Genomic DNA, 15,936 nt, shown 5'->3' on the forward strand with positions numbered 1-15,936 from the left:
ACAGGTACAGCACGGGGTTAGATACAGAGTAAATCTCGTTCTACATGCGGTCACTCAGTGGACTGACTGATAGTGCAATGGAATGGGCAAAGTCTCTGTTGTGTCGGGCTGCGCGCTCTGCTGGACAGACATCGGCCCTCGTCCCCCCCACCCACCACCCCCACCCCCGCGTGTCCCCTGCTGACACCTTGAACATGTCCACAGCCCATGGGCTTCAAAGCGCCGACTGGAGGCAGCGCACGGTTTGCACACAGCAAGATCCCATGAGCAGCGCTGAGGTGAACGAGCCGGCTAATTGTTTGGCGGGGCGTTGGTTAGTCACAATGAGCACAAGCGCGGGGGGTGTGGGGGTGGGGGGGGGGTGGGGTGTACAGGGCGCGGGTGGGATGGTGGGGCAAGAGTAGACCCTTCGGCCCATCGAGCCACGCCAAACCCTCCGAGTGAAGAAATTCCTCCTCGTCTCGGTCGATCCCCAAAATGTCCGGCCCCCTCATCCCGAGACTCTGCCCATCACCACCCACCCACAACCCCCCCACCACCACCACCCCCCCCCCCCCCATTCCCGGGTGTTTTAGATTCCCCGGGACCAGCCGGGGAACGATGTCTGGGCGTCCGCCCTCTCGAACCCCCGCCCTCCCACCTCAGAACCGCGCGGGTCCCAACGAGGTCGCCTCTCGTTCTCCTCGATTCCCGGAGAATCCGAGCCCGGTTTTACTCAGCCTCTCAGCGCAGGACAACCCACCCCCTCCACTCCCCACCTCCTCCACTACCCCCTGCCTCCCACCCCTCACCCTGATGACCCATTGACCCATTGAATGAACCTTCCCACCGCTCCGACCCCTCCCTTCAAACGCGGAGGCCAAACCGGCTCGGCGCGCTCCGCTCCGGAATGCTGTCTGGCGGGGGGACCCTGGAATCGTGGGCAGGCGGGGGAGAATGGGGACCAAGCAGGGGGCCTCGAGCTTACCGCCTAGTCCGACTGACCCCCACCCACCCGCCACCCCCCTCCCACCCCACAACACCGGCGGCGGTGCCGCAGACCCTCAGGGCGAAGCCCGGGGTTGTGGGGGGGGGGGGTGTTGTTGGTGGGGGGGGGAACGTCGGCCTGGGTGGTCAAGACCCCCAGGCCGGGCATCGAAGCCTGCGGCCCCCACCTTGACACAGAGCCAAGAGCCCACCCCACCCGAATTGAGGCAATTGAGCCGACCCAATAGGTCAACCCGGCACTTGCGGCCGAAGCACAGACCCCCCCCCCAGGGTTCTCTGCCGCCGGGGCCGTGCTCGTGCCGGTGCACGGTTTTACGGGCTGTGGGCACTGGTGGGGAGGAGGGGTGGGGGGAGCGGGTACCTGACACCCAGCGCCAGCCCAGAGTCACCGTGATCGGCGGTGACAGGGAGCGTGACAGGCAAAGGAGAGGAGACGAGAGAGCGCGAGAGACCAGCGACAATTAGAGAACGACACACACAAACCACCACGGTGGTGGGGGGGTGGGGGGGTGGGGGGGGGGGGGTAGGTGGAGAGCGAAAGCAGGCAACAGGCAAAGGAATGGCAACACAGGTAGGAGAAAGTGATCAGGGTCAGCCGTCAGTGTACAGATATCTCCCTGAGAGAGAGTGGGGACTGAGAGACACAGTCAGTGTACAGATATCTCCCTGAGAGAGAGAGGGACTGAGAGACACCAGTCAGTGTACAGATATCTCCCTGAGAGAGAGTGGGGACTGAGAGACACAGTCAGTGTACAGATATCTCCCTGAGAGAGAGGGGACTGAGAGACACCAGTCAGTGTACAGATATCTCCCTGAGATAGAGGGGACTGAGAGACACCAGTCAGTGTACAGATATCTCCCTGAGAGAGGAGGACTGAGAGACACCAGTCAGTATATAGATATCTCCATGAGAGAGAGGGGACTGAGAGACACTGGTCAGTGTACAGATATCTCCCTGAGAGAGGGGACTGAGAGACACCAGTCAGTGTACAGATATCTCCCTGAGAGAGACGAGACTGAGAGACACCAGTCAGTGTACAGATATCTCCCTGAGGGAGAGGGGACTGAGAGACACCAGTCAGTGTACAGATATCTCCCTGAGAGAGAGGGGACTGAGAGACACCAGTCAGTGTACAGATATCTCCCTGAGAGGGGGACTGAGAGACACCAGTCAGTGTACAGATATCTCCCTGAGAGAGAGGGGACTGAGAGACACCAGTCAGTGTACAGATATCTCCCTGAGAGAGAGGGGACTGAGAGACACCGGTCAGTGTACAGATATCTCCCTGAGAGAGAGGGGACTGAGAGACACCAGTCAGTGTACAGATATCTCCCTGAGAGAGAGGGGACTGAGAGACACCGGTCAGTGTACAGATATCTCCCTGAGAGTGAGGGGACTGAGAGACACCAGTCAGTGTACAGATATCTCCCTGAGGGAGAGGGGACCAAGAGATACCAGTCAGTGTACAGATATCTCGATGAGAGAGAGGGGACTAAGAGACACCAGTCAGTGTACAGATATCTCCCTGAGAGAGAGGGGGGACTGAGAGACACCAGTGAGTGTACAGATATCTCCCTGAGGGAGAGAGGGGACTGAGAGACACAAGTCAGTGTACAGATATCTCCCTGAGAGAGAGAGGGACTGAGAGACACCAGTCAGTGTACAGATATCTCCCTGAGAGAGAGGGGATTGAGAGACACCAGTCAGTGTACAGATATCTCCCTGAGAGAGAGAGGGAGACCAAGAGGCACCAGTCAGTGTACAGATATCTCCCTGTGAGAGAGGGGGCTGTGAGACACCAGTCAGTATACAGATATCTCCCTGTGAGAGAGGGGGCTGAGAGACACCAGTCAGGGTACAGATATCTCCCTGAGGGAGAGAGAGGGGACTGAGAGACACCAGTCAGTGTACAGATATCTCCCTGAGAGAGAGGGGACTGAGATACACCAGTCAGTGTATAGATATCTCCCTGAGTGATTGGAACACACACACGCATAATGCACACAAACATGCATAACACACACACATGCAGTACACATATGTACATAAAGAACACACATATGCATAACACATTAATTACATGATACACACAGGTGCATGACATACACACACACAAACGTGCATAACACACATATACTACACATGAGCTACATACACGTGCACCACACACACCCACGATTGTGTTACACACACAATCGATTGTAACATATATACACATACATTACACACAAACACGCACATGTACAGTACAGACATGCACACACTTGTACTGCACACGCATGTATGTTCGCACCCACACACATGTGCACTGCTGCACACCACACACATGTCCACACCAACATATGTGCACACAACACAGACACACTCATGTGCATAACACACACACAGACATGTGCATAACACACACACACACACACAGAGATGCATGCATAACACACAAACAAACACAGACGCATGCATAGCACACAAATGCATGCATAACACACGAACAGACACGTGCATAATACACAAATACAAGTTCATAACATACACACACACATGTGCGTAACACACACAATCGAATGTATCATATATACACATACATTACACACAAACATGCACATGTACAGTACAGACATGTGTACAACATACATACATGCATAACTCACACACATGTGCATAGCTCACACATATGCATTACAGACACGTGCATTACACACACACGTGTATCACACACACACACACATGCATCACACACACATGCATCACACACACACATGCATCACACACACATGCATGCACACACATACGTGCATACACACATTTATGTGCATGCACACACATACGTGCATGCACACACATATGTGCATACACACATTTATGTGCATGCACACACATACGTGCATGCACACACATATGTGCATACACACACATACATGTTTATAATATAGATGGGTCACACAGACACAGCCAGACCCAGTGTGAGAGGGCTGAAGTGACTAAGTGACTGCATTAGGCAAGATGCTGGCAGTCAGACAGAGAGGGCAGAGGTGAAGGAAAAAACAAGGAGAGAAGCAGGGAGATAAATCATTTAAGTGACAGAGAGAGAGACATATGCATAATGATAGAGGCAGAGAAACGGCATGAGACACAGAGACAGAATGAGACAGAGAGAGAGGGGCAGAATGAGACACAGAGAGGCAGGGAATGACTTAGAGAGACAGAGAGAGATAGGGAGTGACCTAGGGAGACAGACAGAGGCACAGAGAGAGACGGGGTGAGATACAGAGAGAGAGGGAATGAAACAGAGAGAGACAGAAAGGCAGGGAGAGACAGAGACACAGAGAGAGACAGAATGACACAGAAAGACAGGGAGAGAGAGAGACAGAATGAGACAGAAAGACAGGGAGAGACAGAATGAGATAGAGATACAATTAAAAAGGAAGGGAGAGGAATGAATGAAAGCTAAGGAGAGTCAGCATTCACTGCTGCCTCCACATCACGTTTCACGGCTCTGTACCTACTTGCACAGCTCCAGCGAATCCCAATCCTCTCAGTCAGCCTCTCTCGCCTGGAATAAATGCCAGCACCCGGTGCTGTGGATTTGGAACTGGTTTAAAATGATCCCTTGTTGACTGAGGAGGAGGGGAACGAGGCTGATAGTGTCAAGCACTGAGCTCATACTGAGGAAGCAGCAGCTGGCTGGGAGGGACTGTGAGGGAGGGGTCCTGGTCTCTCATCATGTCACACATAACAGAGGCTGCGCCTGGATGGATGGCATTATCAGTTCAATAGACGGGGATATTCCTGAGTGATGCTATCGAGCAGGAGTCTCCCTCTCTGCCCTCACCACCCAAACCAGCCCCACCCCCACTTCACCCCACCCCACCTCACCCCCATCCCCACCCGCTGGGTCCCTCAAGGCTGTGTTTATTTGATGAGACAAGCAAAGCGGTCTGATTCCCGTTCTGGAAGGTTCTTGCATTTTCACCAGGGCACCTGAGAGATGGAGAGTGACATAGTGATAGACAGAGCACAACAGGAAGGAAGCAAGAGAGGCAGAGGTAGCGAGAGAGACGGAGATGGAGAGGGAGACAGAGACAGATAGAGAGAGATGGAGAGTGAGACAGAGACAGAGAGAGACAGAGAGGGAGAGAGATAGATAGAAAGAGACAGAAAGGGTAAGACGGAGACAGAGTGAAACAGAGAGCCAGAGACAGAGAAATAGAGGGGGAATGAGAGAACCAGAGTGAGAAAGACACAGGGAGAGACAGAGAGGGAGAGAGATAGATAGAAAGAGAGAGAGGGCAGGATTGAGGCAGAGTGAAACAGAGAGCGAGAGACAGAGTGAAACAGAGAGCAAGGGACAGAGAGAGAGAGAGAGAGGCAGAGAGAGAGAGAGAGACAGAGAGAAACAGAGCAAGACAGGCAGAGAGAGAGACGGAGAGGGAATGAGAGAAAGAGAGCGAGAAAGACAGAGAGGGAGAGACAGAGAGGGAGAGAGATAGATAGAAAGAGAGAGAGGGCGGGATTGAGGCAGAGTGAAACAGAGAGCGAGAGGCAGAGAGAGAGAGAGACAGGCAGAGAGAGAGAGAGACAGAGAGAAACAGAGCAAGACAGGGAGAGAGAGAGATGGAAAGGGAATGAGAGAAAGAGAGCGAGAAAGACAGAGAGGGAGAGACAGTGAGGGAGAGACAGAGAGAGAACTGAAAGATAGAGAGCAAGACAGAGTGAGTGACAGAGCAGGAGAGAGAAAGAGAGAGAGGGATGGAGAGAAAGAAAGGGAGAGAGATATAGTTGGACAGAGGGAGAGGGGAGAGGCAGACAAAAAACAGAGAGGCCGAGAAAGAGGGAGACAGAGGGGATAAGAGAGAGAGAGAGAGAGACTGAGAGAGAAAGACAGAGATATAGTCAGACATTGAGGGAGAGCTGGGTATGGAGGCAGTCAGGGGTTAGGGCGGAGGGAGGGCTCTTGCCCAGGCTGTGAGTGCCCTGTGATACCCAAGTGGCCTCCTGAGGCCCATCAGCCTGTTCTTCAAGTGGGCCAAATCTTTTACCCGTCCAACACCTGGACGAGGGTCTGGGGCCAGAACCCCCCCCACCCTGCCCCAGGATGGACTGCCCCCTCCCCTATCATAGTGGGGGGAGGGGGCTATGAGGTCCCACCGCTCCCCGGACCCTCCCTCAAAATGGAAGCGCCCCCCCACCACCCACCCTCCCCCCCCAACCCCGATCCCACCTCACGCCGGCCATTAAAATAAAACCCTCGCAACTCCAAAGGGCCTTTTGTCAGGCCTCCCCCCTTCACGAGCTCACCTCTAAGCAGAGCAGCCCCTCCTCTGTCTATCTCCCCCCGCCCCCTCCCCCCCACTCCCTGTAACTGAGGGGTGAGCCGGGGGCGGGGGGGGGTGGGTGGGGTGGTGGTGGGGGGGGCGGGGGTGGTGGGAGTGGTCTCTGCCACTATGGGGGTAATCTGTTCTCACCACCGCCCCCCCCCCCCCCCACCCCCCACCTTCCTCCCTCCACCAGCCACCTCCAACGCTGTGGACTGTGCCATGTTTGAGAAATAACGTCAAGGGCCGTCATTTCCAGGCCTAGGTTAAGAAACGGCAGCCAATTCCGTCGGGAGTGCAACCACTTGGAGGCATTGGGGACGCACTCAGCAGCAGCCGCACACAGGGTCTTAATGGGATTAACCTCGCCTCCCTGCTCGACGAGAGAGAGAGAGAGAGAGAGAGGGACGGACTGGCTGATTTTACTTCACTTTCGAAGGTCTGCTGCAGTAGGTGGGAACGCCCGAGTTAGGAGGCAGGATTAGGCCCCCTCCGGCCTGCTCTGCCATTCAATAAGATGGCGGCTGATCTGACTGTCACCTCCACCCCACATTCCCGCCAATCTCCCCGATAACCTTTCACCCCACCCCCCCATTGCTTATCGATAATCTATCTCGCTCCGCCTTAAAAATATTCCGAGACTCCTCTCCCACCGCCTTTCGAGGAAGAGATTTCCAAAGACTCGCCACCCTCTGAGAGAAAAAATTTCTCCTCGTCTCCGTCCTAAATGGGCGACCCCCTTATTTTTATACCATGACCCCCCTTCCCCCCACCACCCTCGTTCCAGATTCTCCCACAAGAGGAAACACCCTCCCCATATCCATCCTGTCAAGACCCCCACAGGATCTTAAAGGTTTCAATCCAATCACCTCTCACTCTTCTAAACTCCAGCGGATACAAGCCCGGCCTGTCCAACCTTCCCACTTAAGACAGGCTGCCCATCCCTGGTGTGAGTCTGGTAAACCTTCTCTGAACTGTTTCCAACACATTTACATCCTTCGTTAAACAATGAGACCAGTGCTGTACACAGTGCTCCAGATGTGGTCTCACCGGTGCCCTATGCAACTAAAGCTTAACCTCCCTACTTATATGTTCCATTCCCCTCGCCATAAACACCAACATTTCATTTGCCTTCCTAATCACTAGTTGTACCTGTATACTAACCTTACCTGATTCTTGTACGGAGAGATGGTGGTGTGGTTGTAACAGCTAGTAATCCAGAGGCCCCAGGCCAATGGACATAGGTTCAAATCCCACCTATGGCAGCCGGTGGAATCTAAACTCAATTCAGACTCATCGATGGTGACCGTAAAACCCCGTCTGGTTCGCTCATGTTCCTCTTTACCCGGTCTGGCCTACGTGTGACTCCAGGCCCCTTCCCCCCAACCGCCACCACCCCCCCACCTGCACCCCCACCTCCCCCGGCCCCCAACACAGCGATTATGGTTGACTCTTAACTGCCCCCTTCTGAAATGGTTGAGCCAGCCACTCAGGTCTCAAGGGGCAATTAGGGATGGGCAACAAACGCTGGCCTTGTCGATGATGCCAGCGTCGCATGAAGAGGAACGCCCAGATCCCTCCGCACCTCAGAGCTCTGCAGCCTCTCTCTCTATTTGGACGGTACTCTGCTCTTCTGGTCTCTCTGTCAAAGTGAGCGACAGTTCCCCGCATTATATTCCACCCGCCAAAGTTTTGCCCACTCGCTTAAGCTGCCTATGTCCCTTCGCAGGCTCCTTATGCCCTCTTCACCACTTACTTGCTTTCCTATCTTGGCATATTGTGTGTATGCCGCTACCACGGTGCACACCGGTGGCAGGGGAGGCGGATGTTCAAAGCCTTGGGTGGGGTGTTGGCCAAGCGGGGCTGCTTCGGTCCCGTTTGGCGTCGAGCTCCTCGAGCGCTGGTGGAGCTGCACTCACCCCTGGCGTCCCGTCACACCCCATGTCGTATTCCAGAAAGCGAGACCAGGATTTTCCAGCCCTGCCGTGGCGGGATTCTCCAGCGGGGTTGGGGATGGGGTTGGGGGAGGGATGTGGCGGGCCAGCCTAAAGCCCTCTGACTTTCGGTGGGAGTGGACAATCCCGAGAGTGGGCGGGTCGGGCTGGAAAACCTCACCCCTTCCCCCCGCAGCTGGCGAGGGAGAGAACTAGAGTCAAACTTTACCTGCTTTTTTGAGCATTTATTCACAGAGTTAGACACTACAAGCATGCGCCTCCGAACCCAACAGCCATAGTTTTAGTCTCTGTTTATTTGTAGGGGCACGTGTGAGTTTCCAGTTAATGCTTACCACCTACTCATAATTAAATACAATTAATACACAACTAGCAAATCCCCTTCTCTCTCTTTAAATAGAGTTTATTTTTAGAACAAAAATTTCAAAACAAATTAAATCAAAAACTTCCATATTCTGCACATCTGGAACCCCTAACAATTTCTTTGCACATGTGATCTGTCTTTTTTTTAAACAACCAGCTGATCGATGACTTGCCATTCCCCTATTTAAGAGATACCCTTTCTTTCCAGCATTCCCTTCAATGCAGCCAACATCACTTCACAACCTGCTCTCCCTCGCAGTTTTCTGAATCTGTAGATTATCCCACAATGAATGATTACGTGCGTAACGTTCAGTGGATGTACCCCTTCCAGTATGCCGATTGTGCAGAATCTTACATAAAATCTTTGACAAATAGGTACCCATTTTCTCCCTCTCTGCGAGAGCTGGTGTTTCAGCAGCCAAAGTACTTTTCACAACCCTTTTCATTTTCATAGCTCCCATTGCTGGAGGAAAACGTTTCCCGTTTTCATCTGTAAGGAATGTTATGAGCCCAACGGCACAAGAATACACATCTGGAAAAATAGCATGTGAAGAATTGCAACAAAAAAAAAACTAGTTTCATGTTATTAGTGTCACTTAAGGATGGGAATTTAAGTACGAATTTATTCAGATGTCCTATTCATATGGCTGAAAAGAGAGACTTGTTACTGAAGTTTTTCATCTTGCACTCATCAGGACAAACGCAAGAATGCCAAATATCAAACGACTACAGCAATTGATACATCAGGAGAAATAAGTTCAATTTGCCCTGAGAACATTATCGACCTGAGGGTGCGCACATGCAACTTCTCTCCACCGCTTGCTGGTGAATAGCTCAATCGTGAGTGGGAGAGAGCATCGGTGAGAGTTGTCGGGGAATGACAGGGAGTGCCCGTGAGTGTGAGGGGGAGTGAGAGAGTGTGTCTGTGAGCACGTGGGAGAGTGAGAGAATGTGTCTGTGAGTGTGTGGGGGAGTGAGATCGTGTGTCTGTGAGTGTGAGGGGGAGTGAGAGATTGTGTCTGTGAGTGTGATGGGGAGTGAGAGAGTGTGTCTGTGAGTGTGTGGGGGAGTGAGAGTGTGTGTCTGTGACTGTGTGGGGGAGTGAGTGTGTCTGTGAGTGTGAGGGGGAGTGAGAGAGTGTGCCCGTGAGTGTGTGAGGGGGAGTGAGAGAGTGTGTCTGTGAGAATGTGGGGGAGTGAGAGTGTGTGTCTGTGAGTGTGTGGGGGAGTGAGAGAGTGTGCCTGTGAGTGTGAGGGGGAGTGAGAGAGTGTGTCTGTGAGTGTGAGGGGGAGTGAGAGTGTGTGTCTGTGAGAATGAGGGGGAGTGAGAGTGTGTGTCTGTGACTGTGTGGGGAGTGAGAGAGTGTGTCTGTGAGTACGTTGGGGAGTGAGATTGTGTGTCTGTGAGTGTGTGGGGGAGTGAGAGTGTGTGTCTGTGACTGTGTGGGGGAGTGAGTGTGTCTGTGAGTGTGAGGGGGAGTGAGAGAGTGTGCCCGTGAGTGTGTGAGGGGGAGTGAGAGAGTGTGTCTGTGAGAATGTGGGGGAGTGAGAGTGTGTGTCTGTGAGTGTGTGGGGGAGTGAGAGTGTGTGCCTGTGAGTGTGAGGGGGAGTGAGAGAGTGTGTCTGTGAGTGTGAGGGGGAGTGGGAGTGTGTGTCTGTGAGAATGAGGGGGAGTGAGAGTGTGTGTCTGTGACTGTGTGGGGAGTGAGAGAGTGTGTCTGTGAGTGTGAGGAGGAGTGAGAGTGTGTACCTGTGAATGTGAGTGGGAGTGAGAGAGTGTGTCTGTGAGTGTGAGGGGGAGTGAGAGACTGTGTCTGTGAGTGTGATGGGGAGTGAGAGAGTGTGTCTGTGAGTGTGTGGGGAAGTGAGATCATGTGTCTGTGAGTGTGAGGGGGAGTGAGAGACTGTGTCTGTGAGTGTGATGGGGAGTGAGAGAGTGTGTCTGTGAGTGTGTGGGGGAGTGAGATCGTGTGTCTGTGAGTGTGAGGGGGAGTGAGAGGGTGTGTCTGTGAGTACGTGGGGGAGTGAGATTATGTGTCTGTGAGTGTGTGGGGGAGTGAGAGTGTGTGTCTGTGAGTGTGTTGGGGAGTGAGAGAGTGTGCCTGTGAGTGTGAGGGGGAGTGAGAGAGTGTGTCTGTGAGTGTGAGGGGGAGTGAGAGTGTGTGTCTGTGAGAATGTGGGGGAGTGAGAGTGTGTGTCTGTGAGTGTGTGGGGGAGTGAGTGTGTCTGTGAGTGTGAGGGGGAGTGAGAGAGTGTGCCCGTGAGTGTGTGAGGGGGAGTGAGAGAGTGTGTCTGTGAGAATGTGGGGGAGTGAGAGTGTGTGTCTGTGAGTGTGTGGGGAAGTGAGATCATGTGTCTGTGAGTGCGAGGGGGAGTGAGAGACTGTGTCTGTGAGTGTGATGGGGAGTGAGAGAGTGTGTCTGTGAGTGTGTGGGGGAGTGAGAGAGTGTGTCTGTGAGTGTGAGGGGGAGTGAGAGTGTGTGTCTGTGAGTGTGAGGGGGAGTGAGAGAGTGTGTCTGTGAGTGTGAGGGGCAGTGAGAGAGTGTGCTGTGAGTGTGAGGGGGAGTGAGACAGTGTGTCTGTGAGTGTGAGGGGAGTGAAACCGTGTGTCTGTGAGTCTGAGGAGAATGAGAGAGTGTGCCCATGAGTGTGAGGGGGAGTGAGAGACTGTGTCTGTGAGTGTGATGGGGAGTGAGAGAGTGTGTCTGTGAGTGTGTGGGGGAGTGAGAGAGTGTGTCTGTGAGTGTGAGGGGGAGTGAGAGGGTGTGTCTGTGAGTACGTGGGGGAGTGAGATTGTGTGTCTGTGAGTGTGAGGGGGAGTGAGAGAGTGTGTCTGTGAGTGTGAGGGGAGTGAGAGTATGTGTCTGTGAGAATGTGGGGGAGTGAGAGAGTGTGTCTGTGAGTGTGTGGGGGAGTGAGAGAGAGTGTCTGTGAGTGTGTGGGGAGTGAGAGAGTGTGTCTGTGAGTGTGAGGAGGAGTGAGAGTGTGTGCCCGTGAGTGCATGGGGGAGTGAGAGAGTGTGCTGTGAGTGACGGGGGAGTGAGAGAGTGTGCCCATGATTGTGAGGGGGAGTGAGAGAGTGCACCCGTGAGTGTGTGGGGGAGTGAGAGATTGTGCCCGTGAGTGTGAGGGGGAGTGAGAGAGTGTGCTTTGAGTGTGAGGGGAGTGAAAGAATGTGCCTATGAGTGTGAGGGGGAGTGAGAGAGTGTGCCCGTGAGTGTGTGAGGGGGAGTGAGAGAGTGTGTCTGTGAGAATCTGGGGGAGTAAGAGTGTGTCTGTGAGTGTGAGGGGGAGTGAGAGTGTGTGTCTGTGAGAATGTGGGGGAGTGAGAGTGTGAGTCTGTGAGTGTGTGGGGGAGTGAGAGAGTGTGTCTGTGAGTATGTGGGGAGTGAGAGAGTGTGTCTGTGAGTGTGAGGGGGAATGAGAGTGTGTATCTGTGAGTGTGAGGGGCAGTGAGAGACTGTGCCCATGAGTGTGAGCGGGAGTGAAAGAGTGTGTCTGTGAGTGTGAGGGGAGTGAGAGCGTGTGCTGTGAGTGTGAGGGGGTGTGAGAGAGTGTGCCTGTGAGTGTGAGGGGAGTGAAACTGTGTGTCTGTGAGTCTGAGGAGAGTGAGAGAGTGTGCCCATGAGTGTGAGGGGGAGTGAGAGAGTGTGCTGTGAGTGTGAGGAGCAGTGAGGGAGTGTGCCCATGAGTGTGAGGGGGAGGGAGAGAGTGTGCTGTGAGTGTGAGGGGGAGGGAGAGAGTGTGCCCGTGAGTGTGTGGGGGAGTGAGAGAGTGTGTCTGTGAGTGTGAGGGGGAGTGAGAGAGTGTGTCTGTGAGTGTGAGGGGGAGTGAGAGAGTGTGTCTGTGAGTGTGAGGTGGAGTGAGAGAGTGTGTCTGTGAGTGTGAGGGGGAGTGAGAGAGTGTGCCCATGAGTGTGTGGGGGAGTGAGAGAGTGTGTCTGTGAGTGTGAGGTGGAGTGAGAGAGTGTGTCTGTGAGTGTGAGGGGGAGTGAGAGAGTGTGTCTGTGAGAACGTGGGGGAGTGAGAGTGTGTGTCTGTGAGTGTGAGGGGGAGTGAGAGAGTGTGTCTGTGAGAACGTGGGGGAGTGAGAGTGTGTGTCTGTGTGTGACAGGGGGAGTGAGAGAGTGTGTCCATGATTGTCAGGGGAAGAGACAGAGTGTGCCCGTGAGTGTGTGGGGGAGTGAGAGAGTGCGTCTGTCAGTGTTTGGGGGAGTGAGAGATTGTGCCCGTGAGTGTGAGGGGGAGTGACAGAGTGTGCCCTTGCGTTTGAGGGGGAGTGAGAGCGTGTCTTTGTGAGTATGAGGGGGAGTGAGAGTTTGTGTCTGTGAGTGTCGGGGGAGCGGGAGAATGTGTCTGTGAGTGTGTGGGGCAGTGAGATAGTGTGTCTGTGATTGTGAGTGGGAGTGAGAGAGTGTGTCTGTGAGTGTGAGGGGAGTGAGAGAGTGTGTCTGTGAGTCTGAGGAGAGTGAGAGAGTGTGCCCATGAGCGTGAGGGAGAGTGAGAGAGTGTGCTGTGAGTGTGAGGAGGAGTGAGGGCGCATGCCCATGAGTGTGAGGGGGAGTGAGAGAGTGTGCTGTGAGTGAGAGGAGGAGTGAGGGCGTGTGCCCATGAGTGTGAAGGGGAGTGAGAGAGTGCGCTTTGAGTGTGAGGAGGAGTGAGGGAGTGTGCCCATGAGTGTGAGGGGGAGGGAGAGAGTGTGCTGTGAGTGTGAGGGGGAGGGAGAGGGTGTGCCCGTGAGTGTGTGGGGGAGTGAGAGAGTGTGTCTGTGAGTGTGAGGGGGAGTGAGAGAGTGTGTCTGTGAGTGTGAGGTGGAGTGAGAGAGTGTGTCTGTGAGTGTGAGGGGGAGTGAGAGAGTGTGTCTGTGAGAATGTGGGGGAGTGAGAGTGTGTGTCTGTGAGTGTGAGAGGGAGTGAGAGAGTATGTCTCTGAGTGTGAGGGGGAGTGAGAGATTGTGTCTGTGAGTGTGTGGGGGAGTGAGAGAGTGTGTCTGTGAGTGTGAGGTGGAGTGAGAGAGTGTGTCTGTGAGTGTGAGGGGGAGTGTGAGAGTGTGTCTGTGAGAACGTGGGGGAGTGTGAGTGTGTGTCTGTGAGTGTGAGAGGGATTGAGAGAGTATGTCTCTGAGTGTGAGGGGGAGTGAGAGATTGTGTCTGTGAGTGTGTGGGGTGTGAGAGAGTGTGTCTGTGAGTGTGTGGGGGAGTGAGAGAGTGTGTCTGTGAGTGTGTGGGGAGTGAGAGAGTGTGTCTGTGAGTGTGTGGGGGAGTGAGAGAGTATGTCTGTGAGTGATGGGGCAGTGAGAGAGTGTGCCCGTGAATGTGAGTGGGAGTGAAATAGTGTGCCCGTGAGTTTGAGGGGGAGTGAGAACGTGTCTCTGTGAGTGGGAGGGAGAGTGAGAGAGTTTGTTTGTGATTGTGAGTGGGAGTGAGAGAGTGTGCCCGTGAGTGTGAGGGGGAGGGAGAATATGTCTCTCTGACTGAGAGGGGGCGTGAGAGAGTGTGCCCGTGAATGTGAGGGGGAGTGACATAGTGTGACCGTGAGTTTGAGGGGGAGTGAGAACGTGTCTCTGTGAGTGGGAGGGAGAGTGAGAGAGTGTGTTTGTGATTGTGAGGGGAGTGAGAGTGTGTGTCTGTGAGTCTGAGGAGAGTGAGAGAGTGTGTCTGTGAGTGTGAGGGGGAGTGAGAGTGTGTGCCTGTGAGTGTGTGGGGGAGTGAGAGAGTATGTCTCTGAGTGTGAGGGCGAGTGAGAGATTGTGTCTGTGAGTGTGTGGGGGAGTGAGAGAGTGTGTCTGTGAGTGTGTGCGGGAGTGAGAGAGTGTGTCTGTGAGTGTGTGGGGAGTGGGAGAGTGTGTCTGTGAGTGTGAGGGGGAGTAAGAGTGTGTGCCCGTGTGTGAGTGGGAGTGAGAGAGTGTGTCCATGAGTGTCAGGGGAAGAGACAGAGTGTGCCCGTAAGTGTGTGGGGGAGTGAGAGACTGCGTCTGTGAGTGTGTGGGGGAGTGAGAGATTGTGCCCGTGAGTATGAGAGGGTGTGAGAATGTGTCTCTGTGAGTGAGAGGGGGTGTGAGAGAGTGTGCCCGTGAGTGTGAGGGGGAGTGACAGAGTGTGCCCATGCGTTTGAGGGGGAGTGAGAGCGTGTCTCTGTGAGTATGAGGGGGAGTGAGAGTGTGTGTCTGTGAGTGTCGGGGGAGCGGGAGAGTGTGTCTGTGAGTGTGTGGGGCAGTGAGAGAGTGTGTCTGTGATTGTGAGTGGGAGTGAGAGAGTGTGTCTGTGAGTGTGATGGGAGTTAGAGAGTGTGTCTGTGAGTCTGAGGAGAGTGAGAGAGTGTGCCCATGAGCGTGAGGGGGAGTGAGAGAGTGTGCTGTGAGTGTGAGGAGGAGTGAGGGCGTATGCCCATGAGTGTGAGGGGGAGTGAGAGAGTGTGCTTTGAGTGTGAGGGGAGTGAGAGAGTGTGCCCATGAGAGTGAGGGGAAGGGAGAGAGTGTGCTCTGAGCGTGAGGGGGAGTGAGAGATTGTGTCTGTGAGTGTGAGGGGGACTGAGAGATTGTGTCTGTGAGTGTGAGGGGGACTGAGATAGTTTGTCAGTGAGAGTGAGCGGGAGTGCGACAGTGTGTCTGTGAGTGTGAGCGTGAGTGAGAGAGTGTGTCCGTGAATGTGAGGGGGAGTGACATAGTGTGCCCGTGAGTTTGAGGGGGAGTGAGAACGTGTCTCTGTGAGTGGGAGGGAGTGTGAGAGAGTGTGTTTGTGATTGTGAGGGGAGTGAGAGTGTGTGTCTGTGAGTCTGAGGAGAGTGAGAGAGTGTGTCTGTGAGTGTGAGGGGGAGTGTGAGAGTGTGCTGTGAGTGTGAGGAGGAGTGAGAGAGTGTGCCCGTGAGTGTGAGGGGGAGTGGGAGAGTGTGCTTTGAGTGTGAGGGGAATGAGAGAGTGTGCCCATGAGTGTGAGGGGGAGTGAGAGAGTGTGTCTGTGAGTGTGAGGGGGAATAAGAGATTTTGTCTGTGAGTATGAGGGGGACTGAGAGAGTGTGCCCATGAGTGTGAGGGAGAGTGAGAGAGTGTGCCTGTGAGTGTGAGGGGAGTGAAACCGTGTGTCTGTGAGTCTGAGGAGAGTGAGAGAGTGTGCCCATGAGTGTGAGGGGAATGAGAGAGTGTGCCCATGAGTGTGAGGGGCAGGGAGAGAGTGTGCTGTGAGTGTGATGGGAAGTGAGAGAGTGTGCCCGTGAGTGTGTGGGGGAGTGAGAGAGTGTGTCTGTGAGTGTGAGGGGAGTGAGAGAGTGTGCCCATGAGTGTGAGTGGGAGTGAGAGAGTGTGTCTGTGAGTGTGAGGGGGAGTGA

General features: G+C 54.2%; 1 protein-coding gene across 1 annotated transcript in view; it reads right to left on the bottom strand.

Moving 5' to 3' along the window:
• Window positions 1–4,634, bottom strand: part of LOC121273740 (tubulin polymerization-promoting protein family member 3-like) — a 34,524-nt gene extending 29,890 nt beyond the window's left edge. Inside the window, exon 1 of the mRNA XM_041180898.1 lies at window positions 4,492–4,634. The gene's annotated coding sequence lies outside the window, so the exon portion shown is untranslated. The remainder of the gene's footprint in view (window positions 1–4,491) is intronic.
• Between the last annotated feature and the right edge of the window lie 11,302 nt (window positions 4,635–15,936).

This window comes from Carcharodon carcharias (genome assembly GCF_017639515.1).
Source record: "Carcharodon carcharias isolate sCarCar2 chromosome 27 unlocalized genomic scaffold, sCarCar2.pri SUPER_27_unloc_1, whole genome shotgun sequence".
Taxonomy (NCBI): Eukaryota; Metazoa; Chordata; class Chondrichthyes; order Lamniformes; family Lamnidae; genus Carcharodon; species Carcharodon carcharias.